This window comes from Podarcis muralis, chromosome 4 (genome assembly GCF_964188315.1).
Source record: "Podarcis muralis chromosome 4, rPodMur119.hap1.1, whole genome shotgun sequence".
NCBI lineage: Eukaryota > Metazoa > Chordata > Lepidosauria > Squamata > Lacertidae > Podarcis > Podarcis muralis.
Genome location: NC_135658.1, coordinates 63,578,566 through 63,597,272, shown reverse-complemented (window position 1 = coordinate 63,597,272; position 18,707 = coordinate 63,578,566). Strand labels below are relative to the sequence as shown.

Here is an 18,707-nt window from a genome sequence, read left to right as displayed (position 1 = left end):
AAAACAAACAAATATTGTGCCTCCATTTTCGAGTCATAGTCTTTTTCACAGTTTGTTTACGTTCAGTAAGAAACACTATTGCTATGCAGTTGGGGGAGAAAGAGGGAGGGAGGGAGATGGAAGGTAATGTTATCTCATTCTATTGCATAGTGTTAGTGTAGGGTTCATTTGCATCATGTGGGTAGGTCCTTTATTTGTACATTTATTTGTTTGTATTGACATTGCGAGATATTAGGGGGTCCAGAGCTTGATTGGTTGCATTCAGTTGGTTGCAGTGTGGCTTGTATGTATGTATGTATGTGTGTGTGTTGTTGGGTCAGATTAGCTCTATTAATTTATATGCTTTGGTGGGGGATAGGTCACTGTCTTATTGTGCTGTATGTGTGATAAAGGGGAGCCACACCGGAGTGAAGGCATCCTCTGTTGCTTGTCCCTGTGCTAGTTTAAGTTTGTTGGTTAGCTTTTCTAATAGGGCGGTTTCCCATACATTTTGGCGCCAGTGTTCTATGTCCACTCCTGATAGGTCCTTCCAGTGTCTAGTTAAGTTTCTGGCTGCTAAGTAAGAGACTTCTGAGCACCTTGTCATGTCATGTGTGTTGTCCTGGAAAACATGTAATATGGATAGTTATGGAGTTGCTTCTATTACCTGTTTTGTTATTTTGGATATTTCTTGTAGTACTGACATCCAAAAGGATTGAACTTTGGGACATTCCCACCACATGTGGAGGTATGTGTCTATGGAGGTGCAGCCTCTCCAGCATTTGGATGAGGTCCTTGTATGTATCAGCACCAGCTTCTGTGATGTTAGATACCATTTATAGATAAATTTCATGTTCCTCCTCATCTCAAAAAGGGCATTGACTAATTTCCTCAAAACACCTTTTTGAGATCAGGAAGTGCTGGCAGTTGGGGAGACTGCAGAGTGCAAATGGTTAATGGCAAGAAAACAACAACCACACAACCACACCCATTTCATAATGATAAATTAATTCCAAACCTGCACAGATCAACAATAAAAGTAAATTTTAACACACTTTGAAAAAGAGGCAACAAAGGGAAAAATCTTTCTCATGGGTGAATAAACCTTCTCAGAAATTGGAGGAGAGGTTCTGGCACAGCACTAGTTTATTCAGCAAATTGCAACAGTTGCCTTTGGTAATTCTCCAGTGAGTTCCAAATACACTGCCTTGAGAACTGTGAGGTTGGATTATCTTTCAACTTCCCATGTGTAATATAACAGGTTCACAATGACTGCAACATCCTCCTTGCCAGTGACTTTTTACTCTAACATTGGAATTGTTTCTAAGGTTGAGGGTGGTGTTCTGTTCTGCATCGCCAGAGTTATAAGGCAAGTGATGTTTGTGCACCGTCTCAGACTTAGCATGAGGAGAGAAGCGCTCTATAATTCCAAGTCTGAAATGGGGTCCATGCCAAATCTTTGTTTCTGAAGCGACAGCAGCATGGTTGCTGCTTGCCTATGCTTTGTTCAGCTGTGTGGCAGAAGCATTCCTTGAGTTGCAGGTGGTAAAAAATAGTTCATGGCAGAACTGCAACGATGGATGTGTTTGGGCAGGAGGACATAAGGTTAAATCCAGTAATTACTGGGAATTGGAGAGGGGCATTTTAAGCCAGATGCATCACTGTTGAGCAATTAGGAAAGGATGGAGATATTTTGGTCTCTGACTTATCTTTAATTTCAGCAGTGGCCAAGAACATAAGTTATGACAGAATGAGAGAAGGACCATCTGGCCTAATTTCTCTGTTGTTTTTGTATGTGTGTGGGGGTGGGGTGTTTCAACTCAAAGCTCATTCCAAAAATAAATATGTATGAAACTTGAGGATTCTTTTCTATACTGTGTTTTCTTCTGCTCTGCCCCCAGTAGTCACATCAATGCATTATATACCCCCCCAAAAAAATATGGTACTTGCAATATATATTGTTTTCTAATGCTTGGGTTGTTGTGTCTGAGTTTTTATTAAGACTGCTGGTGGAAAATGTTTCTCTGCCTGCAAAGGAGTGTTCCACGGTTCCAGGTCACCCAAACTATGGAAAAATGTACTTCTCTTTCCATGTATTACGTTTTGTGGTGTCCCTTTCCATGGGGTTTAGAAGATGATTAGACAAACAGAGGGAGAACAAGGTTTTCAATGGCAACTAGCATTGGCGGAATTCGGGCTCTCAAATTTCAGCGGCACCCTGTGCAATCCTAAAATTTGGCGCCACCTCCCCTCTCACATTCCATTCTACAGCATTCTTGTGGCGCCCCCTGCAGTGGGGAGCCCAGTGCGGCCGCACCAGGCACGCTACCCTAAAACCGCCTCTGCTACTAGTCTGCCTCTGTATACCAGTGGGAATCACAGGTGAAGAGAGTGTTTGGGGCATTTGCTTGCCCCCTGTGAGAATAGGATGCTGGACTAGATGGGTCTTTGGCCTGATTCACAATGGGAAGCATTCTCTCCACTTATGATTCCCAGCAACTATTTGGAGGCTGCCTCTGACAGAGGAGGGAGAAAAATAGCCATTGTGGCTAGTAGCTATTGATAGCCTTCTCTTCCATGAATATGTCTAATCCTCTTTTTAAAGCCCTCCAAAGTGGTGGCATCTTGTCAGAGCAAACTGCATAGTTTAACTGTGCACTTTTTGAAGGACTACTTTCTTTTGTCTGTTCTGAATATTCCGATGTTCACTGTGTGTTATAAAAAACCTTAACTATCTTAACCTCTTAGCGTATTCATTTATTGTATATTTCTATATTCAGATAGAACCTTTTATGCAGGAGGTGTCATATTTAAGAAGAGAAAAGTCTGTAGTAAAACAAAATAATAGCTGGCTTTGTTTAATGTTCAGTCATTTAACACAATACTTTTGACAGGAAAAACATTTACATCATTTAATTTAGCACATATTTGGAATGCAAATGAAGCATGGATATTTGATAAAAAGGTGTTGCTGTTTTACTTGTTATAAAGAAAAAATGCTCATGATGGCAGTAGAATTCTTATCATCAGCCCCACAATGCATGTTGTTGCTTCCATTAACGATCACATGCCTCATTTGTGGAAAGTGATACAAATTTCTCCAAACAAAATGTCTTTGGTAGGAATCTGCTAACTGCAATGAGAAGGGAAAGGGTAAACATTATGGTAATTGAGGTATATGAAGAAATATCATAAATGTTTTCTTGTAATGATGATGAAACAGGCATTCTAGCTGCTTGAATGTTTAATGTTTAGGCTCAGTGCAAGAACTTTCTCAAAATTAGAAGTGTCCATCTAAACAAAACAAATGGCAGTAATCATACAATGCAGAATTCATGCCAGCCTTTTCTTTGTATTCTTGGTTAGGGACATGGGTAAAAAATCAGTTTAACATCTTTCAGGTTTGAATGGCTCTCTTCAGAACAAGGGAGTCATCCTTCCCCCCCCTACTAGGATTTGTTTTCCTCTGCTATAAATAGCAAAAAGCAACAAATAATATGGTTGCAGCCAGTGCTGCCATTTCACTTCGGCAACAGCCTTCACTTGCACAATGTAGAATCCTCACCCACACCCTTAAAATCTACTCTCGGAGGTTGGTGGACCCTCTGGAGCAGATCGGAAGTCATATCTATTCATAGTCTCCTAGTTCCAGTGTTTGATGTTAAATGAGCTCTCTTCTCATACTCTCCCTCCACATTTAGATCAATGCACAGAGGGGAACAAGATTGTGCTGGCTGGTCCCATGCCTGATCTCTGTATGTCCTGCAGCCCTTTCCCCAGCCTTCATGCATTGGGTGGAACATAGCCATGGGTCCTACAACAAACAAACAAAAAACACAACTGTATGCACATAGAGGTCCATACCTGTGGCTGGAAATCTTGCTGTCACTATAGTCTCTGATTTTGTGTACCAGCCCTACTCTTGTAAAGTTGTATGTGCATATAGACTGTTATTGTGTTCCACTCAGTGTCCACAGATCAAGATTGGCACCAGTGGCTACACACAGGTTGGGGTAAGGCAAACAGCCAGGATCTCTTTCTCATCTCTGCACTGATTGAAAGTGTGTGGCATGTAAGAAAATACAATAAATTCTCTCAATTTGAATCCACCACCTTTCTCTTAACTTTTGTAAATGACAGATGCTTCTAGCAGTTGCTGTCAGCTATCCTAGGCAGAAACAAACCACACTTTCCTATTCTTCCTGCTCTAATTCTTGGCAAGGAATTGAAATGAAACTTATTTCAGACATGTGACTTATTACAGCCTAATCCCACAAATGTCTTTATTGCTCTGTCTTATCTCCCCCCTCCTTTCCGGGGAACTAGAGAACCTTGAATTAAATCCAGTATTATTAGACCAGTAATAAGTTGCACTGAATAACTGCTTAGGGAAGTGACCAATTAAAGCTGCACTCTAGATAGCTTCGCTTATGCAGCAGCAAACCCACTAGCTGGTGCCCGTTTCTTCATTCCTCTCTCTCCAAGGCTGGCAGGAAAACAGGAAGGGGGGCACCTTCCCACCCAAGCACACATCTTTTAGAGGAAGGATGGACAACTCACCTACCCCTGTTAAGGGCCACAAGGAATGTAATCTGAGGACAGGGCACAAGCCAGCTGTGGAAGCAGCTAAAGCCAGCAGCAGACAGAGCATGAGCAAAAAGACTTCTTTTTGCACCCTTCTCCACACAGTCTCCCCCCTCTCTTTCTGAAAGGTACCTCCTTTCTCTTTTTCTGATTTCTCTTTCCCCTTCTCCCTCATTCTTCCTTCATACCTGCCTGAAGAGGGGCAGATCATTTTTTGCCAGAGTTCAGAAAAGAAAGCTTTTGAAATTAGGACCTTAGGGGACCACAGGAGACCCACAACTGCTGCCTTTAGCAGGTTGGGAAAGCATTAACCATCAGCCAAAGAAAGTTTACATATGAACACTTGAAGGATTTAGGCAGTCTAAATGGGACATTTATGTATCATGATGTATGACTTCTGGAACAGACATACACCTCCTTAAAACATGACCATAAACTAAGATTGGATATGATCCTATTATTACAAGAATGTGGCAAAAACAAATGTAAAAAGAGCTCTTGGAGATGTTCATGAATCTACACATTAACTTTTCCATCTGTCATTTTTCATAAGCTGTTACTGTAGAAGAGCAGGATAAAAATACCAAATAACAACTAAAACAACAACTAAAACTGCAGAGCTGTTTCTGGCTTTCTTGTATTGATAGGCTACACACACTGCTATGCTTCCCCTACTTGAGTCCTTCTTTTGCAGGCACAGGCAAACTCAGCCCTCCAGGTGTTTTGGGACTACAATTCCCATCATCCCTGACCATTGGTCCTGTTAGGTAGGGATGATGGGAGTTGTAGTCCCAAAACATCTGGAGGGCCTGTTCTTTTGCATAGCCAGACTGTATTGCCTTTATAAATGCAATCCTTAGTTGACACAGCCCATAGAAATGGAAGTGGGGGCAGATCAAAAGCTCATGGGAGCCCAATTCATAGAAATTCAAGTGGATACAGTGAAGGAAAAAAGGAATTTAGGTGTCCTTCTCTCTGATCTACAAAGGTATTTGCATGCAAATCATTTTACAGTCCATTGTTTTTACTCTCCTGACAGCTGTGTTTGTACACCTGCCTCCTTCTAGGGCTTAATTGAATTTCTGTCCTGCCTTTGGATCAATGTACATTGTACACTATATTTTAGGGAATATTGTATTTGCTTTACTAAGCAAACAGGTTTAGTTCTCATCTCATCTCAGCCATTCTTATATCAAGAATTTCTTCTAAAACTGACATATACAATTATCTGACTTCCCTCCAAGCAATGATTTCCTTTCTTTTGGAAATGGGATTCCTGATAAATATGTAGATAGCCCTTACCACTTCAGACTGATGCGAGAATATCATTCATGCCAGAGCAACTTTCTGGCCTCATCTTGGCACTCTGCATTCCAAATGGTGCTTCTGGTGTAATTATTCCTGACCCGGGATTAGATTCCGATACATTTTTTAAAAAATACTCTTTTTCTATTTATTGATATCAGACCGAGTGCATCTCAAGTGTCACAGAACTGTAAGCTGCCTCATTTATAGATTGCCTCTCGGAGAGTTCATCACAGAACCCTGCTTACTCAACCAAGGCCCTGGGAGCCTAAGTGCCATGGATAAGAAAATGGTTCTATTGCGGGAAAATATTTTCCTTCTTTCATGCATCTTTCCAGCACGATTACTTCAGCTCAAGCTGGGGAATTATGAGGGAGACATTGTGCAGTCCCTCATCGTTTCAATGGATATGAGTCAAGGGAGCATTTTGGTGCCTTGTGCCCCATGGGTTAGACAAGCATGCCTGCTACTTGAGCTCCATCTCTCCCGCCCCCCTGCACCCCGCCCTGAGTTGGCAGGGTTTTAAATAGCAGGAGGGCCACTACCACATCCCTGCAAGACAGCTGGAGAGGGGGAGGAGGGCATTAAGATTGTTCCAGCGATTGGGCCGCATGTCATTGCAGGCCAGCTCAGCCCCTCCACACCTCTGGTATGCCCCTTCAGGGCTGCCTTCTGTTTATGGTTGTTGGGGATCCCATAGGGGACCCTCCCACCCATCTGCACATTTGACAGGTGAACGGGGGAAATGCTACACGGTTGAAGGGATGTTTGAGTCACTCCATTGGAGGTGGCTGGTAAGAGGCCAGCTTAGCTGGGAGAGCTGGGTGAAGGAACATCTCTATGCTGTTCAGTAACAACATACAGTTGCCCTGCACAAGAGGGATGTGAATTGCTCTGCCTGGCTGCCATTTTACACAGTTACTAGGGAGTATGTCCCACTGAACTTAATAGGGTAGATTTCACAGTGGATTGTGCTGTTAAAAGCATCCAAACCTGCCAGTTGATGTGATCACCTCACCTTACCAACGAGGCACTTTTGCATTCATTTCAAGAGAGGAGAGTTAAACACATGCCTTCTTCATTGAAATTGACTAGATAAAAAAACTGGTCGCATTGCACCTTTGTTCTCTAAATATGTGATCCAAGATTGCCAAGAAGTCAAGCTTTAATTTGAATGTATTGATGGGCAAACATGTAAGTTTCAGTCTCTCGCTTCTCCAATCTTAACTTCAGGTCTCCACATTTCCACATCAGTTTGTGATTTTTGTTCAGTCCTAATGAAAATTCACCAGCATTTTAGGGCAAATTTCTCCCAATGTACAAATTTTTTTATGCAGTTTTGCCTGGTATAGAAATGCTTTCAAAGCCATTTACATTTTGCTTGTTGTTTCCACTAAAATAGCCATTTATATACACACATCACACTGTTATACCCATTTTTGAACACATTATTTCACTGGAGAACTGCACTGAAAAATTCAGAGACTTGCAAAATTCAAAGGATGTCTGTCTTTTGGTCTGCCTCTTGTTTTTGGATGCAGACCAAATTTAGGTAAGTTGACTTTTAAATGAGAACTGAATCAAATTATCCCCCCCCCATACAACTGCACTCAGGGATGACACACATCCTTGAAAATAAGGAAAACACCACCGTGTAGGCTTGTCATCTACCATTCTGCTGGATCATTCATATTTCATTGTGCTTTGTTACGGCAGCTTGTTTTCCAGAAATCAAGATCCTTTGACATGCGTATTTATTTCTATTAAGCTTAATGAGTTTTTCTCCTTAATTACTTGTACAACTTTATTTACACACATTTTCCAATGCTAGCAGGCCATGCTCTTCCTGTTCAATATTATTACAGCAGAAGTGAGTGCACCATGGCTGCTAAATACATTTACCTGCATAATTTTACCCACATTTACTTTTCACACAGCCAGCTCTCTGTTCTTACCGTTCAGTTTATCCTAGCCAAATTGATGGCTCTAATATATGACTCCCTCCCAGAACAGGATCCATAAAGACTCACTGGACCTGAAAAAAAAGCTCATCTGCTTGTGTCCTTGTTGGGAACAAGAAATCAGATGGTATGACCCCTTTGTTAGTCAACCTTCACTGGTTACCAGCCCTCTGACATATTGACAAGAATGTTTGACGATCTGATTTTTATTGTTTATTAGGTAGTTCATCTGCCTCTCTTTCTGAATTGATGGCTTAGAGCAAGCCCCTTTGCTCTCTGCAAGCAGCACGGGCTGGAGTACAATGGCATGTGTCATTCTCTTTGAAGTGCGCTTGATGTCTGTAGACTATAAAATTAGACGACCTGCTTGTATAGTAAAATATGAAACTTCCAGGGGAAAAGTACTGTTTACGGTAATGTTGTTATTATTCTTTTGCACCATAGTGCCAATATTATCGGTAGCTTGAAAAAGTTTCCTAGACTATGGAAAATAGGTGAATAGAATTGTAAGTTTGCTTCTGCTAAGGCTGGGGTTAAGTAGGCTGTAGCTTCCCATCCAGCCACCAATGTAGCCCTCCCTTGATATGTGACTTAGGTTGGCTCAAATTCAAAGGGTTTGTCTAACATCTGCCTCCTTAGTATGGACATCAAAGAAGGTTTGCTAGAGGCCTCAAATTATTATGGGCTCCTCCACACAATTTTTCAATGCTGCATTCATTCTGATTTGCTTGCAGAAACTTATCTAGAGATTGGTCTTTATTAAGCATCAATCCTGCTTATGTGGTACTTATGTCTTTTCCCACACTTTTCAGTGCATGTCCATGCAAAAAGTCAGTTTTTTAAAAATTAAATAAAAATAATTTGTGCCGCTTTAACTGTGAAAACCTATTTTGAATCATGTGTTTGAATCCTGTTTGCAAAACAGTTGTAGTCTGGAAGCACCTAATGAGCCTCTGTTGGCCATTCCTGTATGAGAGCCTAGGAGAGCAAAAAAGTATAAAATGAACCTCCTTTCTAAACTGAGCAAAGATATGGATGGGTGGTCAAGGCTATCAGGCTATATTCAGGTTCAGAGGCTGCACACCTCTAAATACCCCCATGCACAAATCCTGTTAGCACTCAGCAGGTGAGCTTGCTATTAGAGGGAGTGCTTGGTGAGCGTATAGATAAACTTCATGGGTAGAAAACAAGGTGTCAGGATTTCTGAACTTGTGTTCTCATAATAACTGTTCATATAAATTTCAGAAACAATATTTGTTTTTGAGTATTCATTTCAAAACTTTATGGTCCCTTATCCAGTTGAGTGATGTTTAAATCCCATTGAAATCAATTGAGCTTAAGTTATTTGTGAAAAGCTTGTCCCATTATCTTCAATGAGACATAAATGCAACTAACTCTAGCTAAACTGGGACCATGCCGTTGACTCTGTTCATTTCCTCTTAATTTGCACTTGATGATTGTGATCAAAACAGAAAGGGGAAAGGACTTGAGAACGATTGATATTCTACTTTAAAAACCCTTTCTTTTCTTTGTCTGCTTTCCCCCCTGTATACTGCTTTAAAGAATGCTAAAGCAAATGCTGATCTTAATCAGATCTGACCCTAAGTACCACACACTTCTATTTTAATATCAATATTAGAAACTTCAGATAAAGATTTGAAAGGGCAGGCCTAGTTTGACTATGCATTCTAATTAAGGCCACAAAAAGGTGAACACATATTACCTAAACAGAGGTTAATTTTTCTTTCATGTACTTCGGCTTTTTACTTTTGTAAATTATTGATTCCTCTGCCTATTAGTCATTGCACATTAAGCAGCTCCTTTGGAAATGACTTTCACCCCCTCAGTATTCATGGAAGCGGAAGAAAAGCTTCTTAGCGGCACAGTGGGGTGAACTTAGCTGTGGCTCCATCCTCTCTCAGGCAAGAAGCCTATCTATGTATGTACCTATGAACCTGCATAAGAAGAGCAGCCCTGCTGGAACATACTTAAAGGCCTATCTGGTCCAGAAGCCTGCTTCCCACAGTGGCCAATCATATGCCTATGAGAAGCCCACAAGCAGGACATGAATGCAACAGTCCCCACACTTTCTGTTGTTTCTAAGCAACTGGTACTTAGAAGTATGCAGCTTCTGGAGATAGCTGGATAGCCTTGTCCTCCATTGATTTATTTAATCCTACTTTAAAGCCATCTAAATTGGTGGCCATCACCACATCTTGTGGTAGCAAATTCCATAGTTTAAACTATGCACTGTGTGAACAAGTACTTGCTCTTGGGTGTCCGTGTCCTTATTACAGGAATTATAAAGATTCACACCCCATTCCGCAACATATGCTCAGCATAGCTGATGAAGAAATAATGACAGTCTCAGGCTATTGAATGGATGTATGAGCATTCACTTGGGATGGCTAAATAATGTAATGTGCCATGTGAGAGACATACCCTGCAATGCTGCAAAGGATATTTGGCCATAATTCTCAGACCATAAACATACTTGCTAGGGAGTAAGTATCCTTGAGCTCAGTGGGACATAACTTAAGAGTAAATGTGTTTAGGATCGCACTGCCACTGTCATCTTATTTGAAAGAAGTATTTTACATTTTCATATTTATTTATTTAAACTTTTTAATTCTGTTTATATACCTGTTTCCTTTCTGAGTCAATGGTGGTGTCTGAATAAGTAGGCTTCTTCTCTGGTAATGGCAAAGTTATGGCTGCGGATATGGCAAAGTTTTTGCTGTTGATGGATGGGGTAGTGGCTCCCCCAGCAGGCTGCTGTTCTTTAGCAGAAAGGTCTGGGCAGGCTGAGGTTTTTATCCACCTCTCAGCTTGGGAATAGACTTGCTACTTCTGCTAACCTTCTGTCTCTGCAGAATAATGCAAACATGCTTCCTTTCTCTTCAGTGTGGGAATGGTTGTGGATTTATTCTATTCATAGCTTGCTGGGTTGCTTGCTATTTTTCTATGAAAGTAAGCATTCAGAAGGTTGTTGCCTACCACCCCAGTAACCTTTTCTCAACTCCTTATGCACATACAGGGAGATCAGGCCTCTAGGCTACAATTTCAAATCAATTAAGCTGGAGTAATTGCTCCATTGAAAGTAATATGATACTTTTAAGTACTTGGGCTTAACTGGGTCCTATTCTGGCTGCTGTTTCTCCAATCAACGTAATTGTTCCAATGAATGTTCACACATGACCTTTGCGTAGATTTAGCATTCTCATTATGGCAGATGATGGGACTTCCTCAAAGGAGTAGCTCCAACCTTTAGCATGGCCTTTTTCTTTTTACAGGTATTCTGTCTCTTGTGTATTGTCCCAGTTTTTAAATCTAGAAATGAAAGATGAAGCAGTGGCTGGAAGAGGTACCGATGCACACAGAAAACAACTTCTAGCAGAGTTATCAGCTTATCCTCCTTGAGCCTATAGAGTAAATTTTAATTTATATCTCTCCCTTCAGTACCTGAGCATTGATTTTTATTCAGGAGATAATACCGCTCCATCGGGGAACTGGCTCCTTGCTTCACAGACCCATTCTAAGTTAACAATGTCAAAAGTTAAAACGGCAGCCAAAGTTCTAAAGTATTTTCTCAGGAAAAAGTGTCATATTTGTTTCTGACACTTAGTTAAAAAAGAAGTGCTAATGGATTCAAGTGAGGGAACATTTCTACAGGCTGTAGGGAGAGACCATCAGATGCAACTTGTCCATGAATGAGAAAAATGCACATTTAAGAAGGGCAAAGTTATCACTTAAGATTTTATGTGTGATAGATTACCCAGGATGACACAATTGTTTGATGTTTCACAAATGCAATGTAGGAACCGAAATCCTAAATAAAGAAAACAATGTTTTATTCTGGAGCCCAGTGATAACATTTTTGAGTATGGCTGACAAAACAAACCTACTATAGCATAGCCTCACCATCTGCCCACAACTGGTTTAGGTTTTTTTTAGTCAATACGGTTCTGATAAACCTTTTGTTCATTTTTTCCTATTGTTTTTGTGTATGAAAATGGATGTATTCTGTTTTGTTTTTGTCTTTAAAAAAGATCACTACAGAAATTACCTGGGGGGGAGGGACGACGACAATGATGGACTTTGGTTTCCCAACAACTGAAACATATGGAATCTGAAGCCCTAAATACAACCTGGTGTGTGTGTGTCACAGTTTGACAGAGGAATGGACTCCGTCGGGATGTTGTGGACTCTGCTTCATTTGAGGTTTCTAGGCAGAGATTGGATGGCGACCTGTCAGGGATGCTTTAGTTGAGATTCCTTCATTGCAGACAGTTGGACTAGATGACCCTTGGGGTCTCTTCCAACTCTACAATGCTATCATTCCATGATTCTGTGACACACACGTGGAGTAGGGTTCAGAGCATGCCCACTGTCCCCCAACCTGCTCATGTTCAACAGACCTTTTGAAATTCTGAAAGTTTGCTTACTGCATGGACGTTGACTTAACTGAAACGTCAGGGAACCTGTGGTCTAAACCACTGAGCCTTTGGGCTTGCCGATCAAAAGGTTGGTGGTTCGAATCCCTGTGGCAGGGTGAGCTCCCGTTGCTCGGTCCCTGCTCCTGCCAACCTAGCAGTTTGAAAGCATGCCAAATGTGCAAGTAGATTAATCGGGAAGGTAAATGGCATTTCCATGCGCTGCTCTGGTGTTGGTGTTCCATTGTGCCAGAAGCGACTTAGTCATGCTTGTCACATGACCCGGAAAAAGTGTCTGTGGAGTGGATAAACCCCGGCTCCCTCGGCCTGTAAAGCGAGATGAGCACCGCAACCCCAGAGTCATTTGAACTGGACTTAACTGTCAGGGGTCCCTTTACCTTTACTTAGATTACATGGAGAGAGCCATCATGTTTATATGTCAGTAGTCAACCTCCTCTGATGTGCCACGGTGCATAGATACCAAAAGCATTTAAAAACAGATTGCTGTCAGAGAGGCACACAGGTGAATGAAGAGCTCAGGCTTTTTGCTGTCAAAGTTTTACTTAAAGATTTTATTGACCGTCATTCAATGTGGCTTGTATATTTGCTGAAGAGTTTACGAGATTTTTTCAGTTCAGCCCATGTTGTAATCATGCATATGGAAGGAACTCAAGCATAACGTTTTGTAATTAAGATTAATGCATGGTTATAAGATCTTCGGTGCTTGCAGGATTTTAGAAATCTATTAATTTCTTATTAGTTTCAGTATAATGATTAAACCTTTTAAATGGAAGGCAAAATAAACTGCTGAACCCAACATTGCGAGAGACCTAGCATGTGCTGTTCATTTAAGCACTTTCAGTGATTTAATTATATTTGATCCCATAATCCTTTCACTGAGTTGGAAATTCAGAAGTTTCATTTAGATTTAAGTGATGGTTAATGAGGGCAGTGGGATATCTTTTGTGGTGCACAACTTGTGAATAATGCAAACTATAACTCATATCTCTTTCAGCTAAGAAAGCAGAACCAAATCTCACTGAGAGTATGTTCTCATTACAGAGGTTAAGTGAGCAACATAGAATAAATTATCAAGTTCTCATTGCACACACAGGCTATAGCGAGGAAGACAGCCTTTCATGAGCTAGCCAGGCTTTCCTCGTGGAGGCAGAAAACAAAAGTCTGTAGGCTCACATAACTCATTTGGAGTTATGTCAACAATAAAAGCCCCATGGATGTGTTGCAATCTAGAACACATCCAAATCTTTTACTCTCTCACTTATATCTATATCATGGTCTTCCTTCAAGGAAAGTTTAGGATGGCATATACACTAGGTGCGTACAGTGGATTTGAACAAATCCAGAATCTTGAACTGGTCACTCCAGACAGATTTGGGACTGGTTCAGACTAGGCATCAATGGAGAGGGAAAAGATGCTAATTGACCCACACTTGTAGCTTGGCTACCGCGAAGGGATTATCACTATTTTGCTGTGATGCCCTTTTAATTTGCAAGAATGGGAAGTTTTGGGTTGTGGTTTCTGCAGTGGTCTTCATTCTCAACCACTGGATCTCTGGTGAATTTCATATCAACTAAATCAGGCTTCCTCAACCTTGGCCCTCCACATGTTTTGAGGCTACAGTTCCCATCATCCCCGACCACTGGTCCTGCTAGCTAGGGATCATGGGAGTTGTAGGCCAAAAACATCTGGAGGGCCGAGGTTGAGGAAGCCTGAACTAAACGAATTGCCTTAATTGGGCTGCATCACTGTGAAATTGCATGCTTGTTATTCCCAATTCTCCAGAGCACCTGTGCAAACGCACAGTTTGTTTTACCCTTGCATGCTCCCCCAACCACTGCAATAAAGCATCCCAACAAATTTGCTATTTTTAAAAGTGGATGGGTAAGATTGCAACAGGCAGCACATGAAATAAAAATTTAAAATTCGGTAATCATTCTCACTGCAGCCACCCTGCCAAACCAAGGTAGCCACATCTGCTCCCAGTCTTTGAGCTGTTACCTATGCCTCACTGGTTTTCCAGCATGAGATTTTTAAATTTTATGGTCGTGTCTTAAAACTGGTTTGCCCAACTTAGTAAGCAAAACAATGGAAAAATCAGCAAGCCCTCTCTTCTATTTCAGAAGAGTTTAGAAAACCTTGATTATGTCAGAGTTTTTTTCGTGCTTGACTTTATTCTTCTTCCTGAATCTTTTATTAGATTTTTGCTTATCAATTTTAATCTGTTTGATGCTTTGCGTATTGTTTGATGTTCAGTTTTAAGAATTGTTTTATTGTTTTGCTTTCTCCTTTTGTGAGCCACCTTAGGGAGAGATAGTTTTAAAGGTAGTACAAAAAATTCTTAAACAAACAAACAAACAAACAAACAAACAGGTGTTGGAATGTTGAAAAATAAGAAAATAGGAAAACTGGGAATTTTCAAAGCCACCAAAATAATAAACCTGTGATAGGTATGCCTTCATTAATAATATTAGCGATTTTCCGCACCAGATAGATGGCCAAGAACTCTACAGTAATGCAAGACGACAGTGAATCTTTCATCTGAGAAGAATATAATATTTTGTCCTGACTTCAGATACTACCTTACCAATTAAGTCTATCAGCAAATGCTGTCTAAATTTTTAAATGAGATCAGAGACTTGGTGCCTCAAACCATATGCCTCCAAAAGAGAAGAGGGCACTGCAGGTACTGGATGTAAATGCAAATGTTGTAATAGTGCCTAAAAATAGTGGAAAGATTTCTCAATATAGACTATTTTTCATTAGAAATCAAAGTTAGGGCTCTCAGTCTCTAGGTACACATTAGTAATAATGATTATTTCCTAGAAGGGGAGAATGCTGAAGTCTCTACTACGAATACTTTCAAATTAAAGTTCATTCAGCTAAAAGGGTTACTTACTCATGGGCAGAATTAGAGGAAATTTTCCATTACCAAGATATGCTAAGCTGCCTTTTGGGCAGCTGGCCAACTTTTAAGAAGGCATTACAAGCTTATCTCAAAAAATGTGTATTCCTCAGTAATAACTCAGGGAGCCCTTTGCATTCCTTGTAGATTTGGTTAGAATCCCAATTTGCGTCTTCATTGTTTTGATAGAGCTATCCAATTGCATTGAATGAGCAAAGGTAGAAGAAGAAAAAAGCATTTCACATGATTGTTTGCCTCAAGAGGGCAATTCTCTTTGCACAAGCACCTTTCCTGAAGCTTGAGCCTCAGTCTCTTAATGGTTTGTTGTTATATTATGAGTGGCTGGAGCCCTTATTAGCAAAGGCCTTAGGCTAAACATCTTTCATGTAAGGGGCCAGGATATTATTTTAGGGTATTGTTTTAAAAAATGGAAGTGTACATATATGCCCAATCAAGTACCAAAAACGGAATCCTTCTGAAGTAATGAGAAACACAGGGAGCAAATTGTATAACTCTATAAGAGTTTTTCAGAACAAGGGCAGCTTTTGGGGGAATATTACATGCCAGTAGCGGGTGGAGCAACAGATGCAATATTACATTCTAGTCTGACAAAAGTCAGATTTTTTCCACGCACACATACCTCCATCCTCCATCCACGCAAGCAAGAGACATTGGCATAGACCAAGGACACAAACCAGTTCTCAACAAAGTGCAAAGCATGGCTGGTGAGGGGCCTGGCCTGGGCAGGAAGCATGGGGTTCACCACTCTTTGGTAAATGACTTCTTTGGCATGATCAGGTGCCAGTCCTTGCCTATCTATAGATAAAGACAGAGGCTTGAATCATTAAAAGTGCTCTCATGAGATGGTTGTTGAAACCCCCCCTCCTCTCTAGCCTGCTGCCCGCCACATACTTCCTCCATTCAGGAGATTCCCTGACCCCTCAGTAAAGGTTTGTGGGCAGAGGGCCTTCAGGGGATGGTAAAGGTTCCTTCTGTGAATTGTCCTACCCAAGTGCTTCTTAGCTTCAAGCCATACTCTTTCATACCCTCCAACAATTCTCCAATGTAAAATAGGGACATCCTATTCGATTATTTCGATTTCTTCTTCCTCCTCTTCTTCTTCTCCTACTCACGACCACCACCACCACCACCATACTATTTATACCCCACCCATCTGAATGGGTTGCCCCAGTCCCTCTGAGCAGCATTCAACATATATAAAAACATAAGAAAACATCAAACATTAAAAGAATTCCCTATACAGGGCTGCCTTCAGATGGCTCAGGGGTCAGATAACTGAAGTCATATCCTCCAACATTTCTCCAATGAAAATAGGGACATCCTAAGGAGAAGCAAGGCATTATGGGATCAAATCAGAAACTGGGATGGCTTCTGTAAATCCAGAAATGTCCCTGGAAAATAGGGATACTTGGAGGGTCTGCTCTTTATGACTGTGAGCTGGCATAATGTGAGTAAAATATTGTTTGATGCCAGTCAGCAGATGAGTTATTCAGGATAGACTTGACCATAGTTACATTCTTTAACAGCTTCAAAGAACTGTTATTTCTAGTGCAGTCATTTTAATATATTGTGTGCTGTAGGAATCCTGTATTGCCTGGGTGCTCAGAAAAGAACATGCAGGTTATCTCTCTCTGTCCCCCCACCCCCAATGACGTTTGGAAGAATCTTTCAAGAATTACAGTGGTAATGTCATTCTGGCTTTTCTCCCATCCAGTCAGGGTTACAAAATCAGCTGCACTATATTGTGAACATTTGTTCCCTATTTAAAACATTTCAGCTTGCACACAATGAACAAAAAGTTCACATTCTCATTGCTTCAAACTCCAGCCATTTTATCTTGGCTGTTTACTGAGCCCATGGAAACATAAGCTACCTGTGTATCATGTTTGTCTGCTGATTTTTGCTTTTGGCAGAAGCCTGTACAGTATTCACATTAACCCAAAGACAACCTGCATGCATGCATGCAAACCCTGTGCTCTGTCTCAGAGACCCTGCTCGGAGACTAGGATCATGGCCTTTTGGGCTGTGGCCCAGGCATTTATGTCTGGAGCTGTCTTTCCCAGCCGTTCAATCGGCCCTGAAAACCCTTTTGTTCAATCTGCTCCTGCGCCATCTTCCAAGGGGAGCCTCCCACGGAGGGCATTGCACTAATGCAATTGTGTGGTTATTAGAGCATGGGTAACTTGAAATAATGTACCCAAGTAGCCTTGGGTGGGCCTTACTGTGAAAGGCAGCACAGATAGACTGGCAATAATAAATAAATTAATAAATAATGTGGCAGCCTGAAGGTGATTCTTCTCACCTAGCATATATGTGCCCTGAAAAAGTCATTCTTTCCATCAAGCACACCTCTGGCTACGGTTATTATTAGAGCAGAGGCAAGCATTCTTTGCGAGTCCTACTCCTAGTTAATATTCTTTTGAGTCACTGCCATGACTCTCCGTTAAGAGGTTTTATCCTTTAGCAAGTATTTATTTAACCAGTCTCCTCTGACCATGAAAGTTGGTGGTTTACATTTGCAATTGTTAAGTGGGAGGAAGCTTGCAATTTTCCTCTAAGCTTAGAAGAACAAGGGAAACTAACATTTTCGTGTACCAACTGTCACTCAATCCACCTGCTGACAAGTGCTCTTTTGAGAACTGCACAATGTTTTGCATATAAAGTGAAGGCAGAGGTGTGTTTTTTCTCTCTCCTTTCCATTGCATTTTACACAGTTTAATTTCTTGCTAGAAGCGAAAATATTTTAGCTTTGGATTTTTTTTATCTTTTAAAAAAGCTTGCAACCAAGAAGTGCATCCAGGTAGAGTGGAATCCTTTCTAAATTATATTTCATCCATGCCACCCAAGTGTAACCCATGCTGTTGACAGGTATTATGCAGGAAATAGCAGTTAATCCCTGACCTTTTAACAACCAACAAAATCTCCAACCAAATTTCTATCCTCCATTTGCCCATAACTGGAATTTGACGCTATGATTTGGAGCATATTCAGATGTTATGGACATTCAGATAATTATCTGATCAGGTTTGATCTTTTGCCTATCTCATGGCCTTGCAAGGGTTGTGAAACAATTTTTTTTACACAGGAATAAAATGTATACTCATGCTTTAGTTGCTACTATGCTATGTCCAAGAATCTAGTACATACAGTACCAAAACAAACAAACAATCTAAGAACTTAAATAACAATCTTTTAGTGTCTGTTAGAATTTAAACAATTGCTAGAGTAAAGACTGGATGTGTGCGCGCGTTTATTGCTTTAGCTTCTGGCTGGTAAGTGATGTTATTTAATTTTTAACTCCAGATATCAGAGCAATATGTATGACTTCAGAATATTTCTTCCCCCTTCTCATTGCCAATAAAGCAATTTCACACTTTCCTGAATTTCTAAGAGAGGCTATACTTGGAAGTGTTAATTAACCAAATCACTAGTAAGATGCAGTGAAAAACAGGATATGAAATGCAATTTCTATTCATCAGGTTGGAGTGGAAGTGAAGGAA

The 18,707-nt window shown here is 40.8% G+C and overlaps 1 long non-coding RNA gene across 1 annotated transcript in view; it reads left to right on the top strand.

Moving 5' to 3' along the window:
- Positions 1 to 18,707, top strand: part of LOC114596203 (uncharacterized) — a 516,878-nt gene that overhangs the window by 253,168 nt on the left and 245,003 nt on the right. The window lies entirely within an intron of this gene.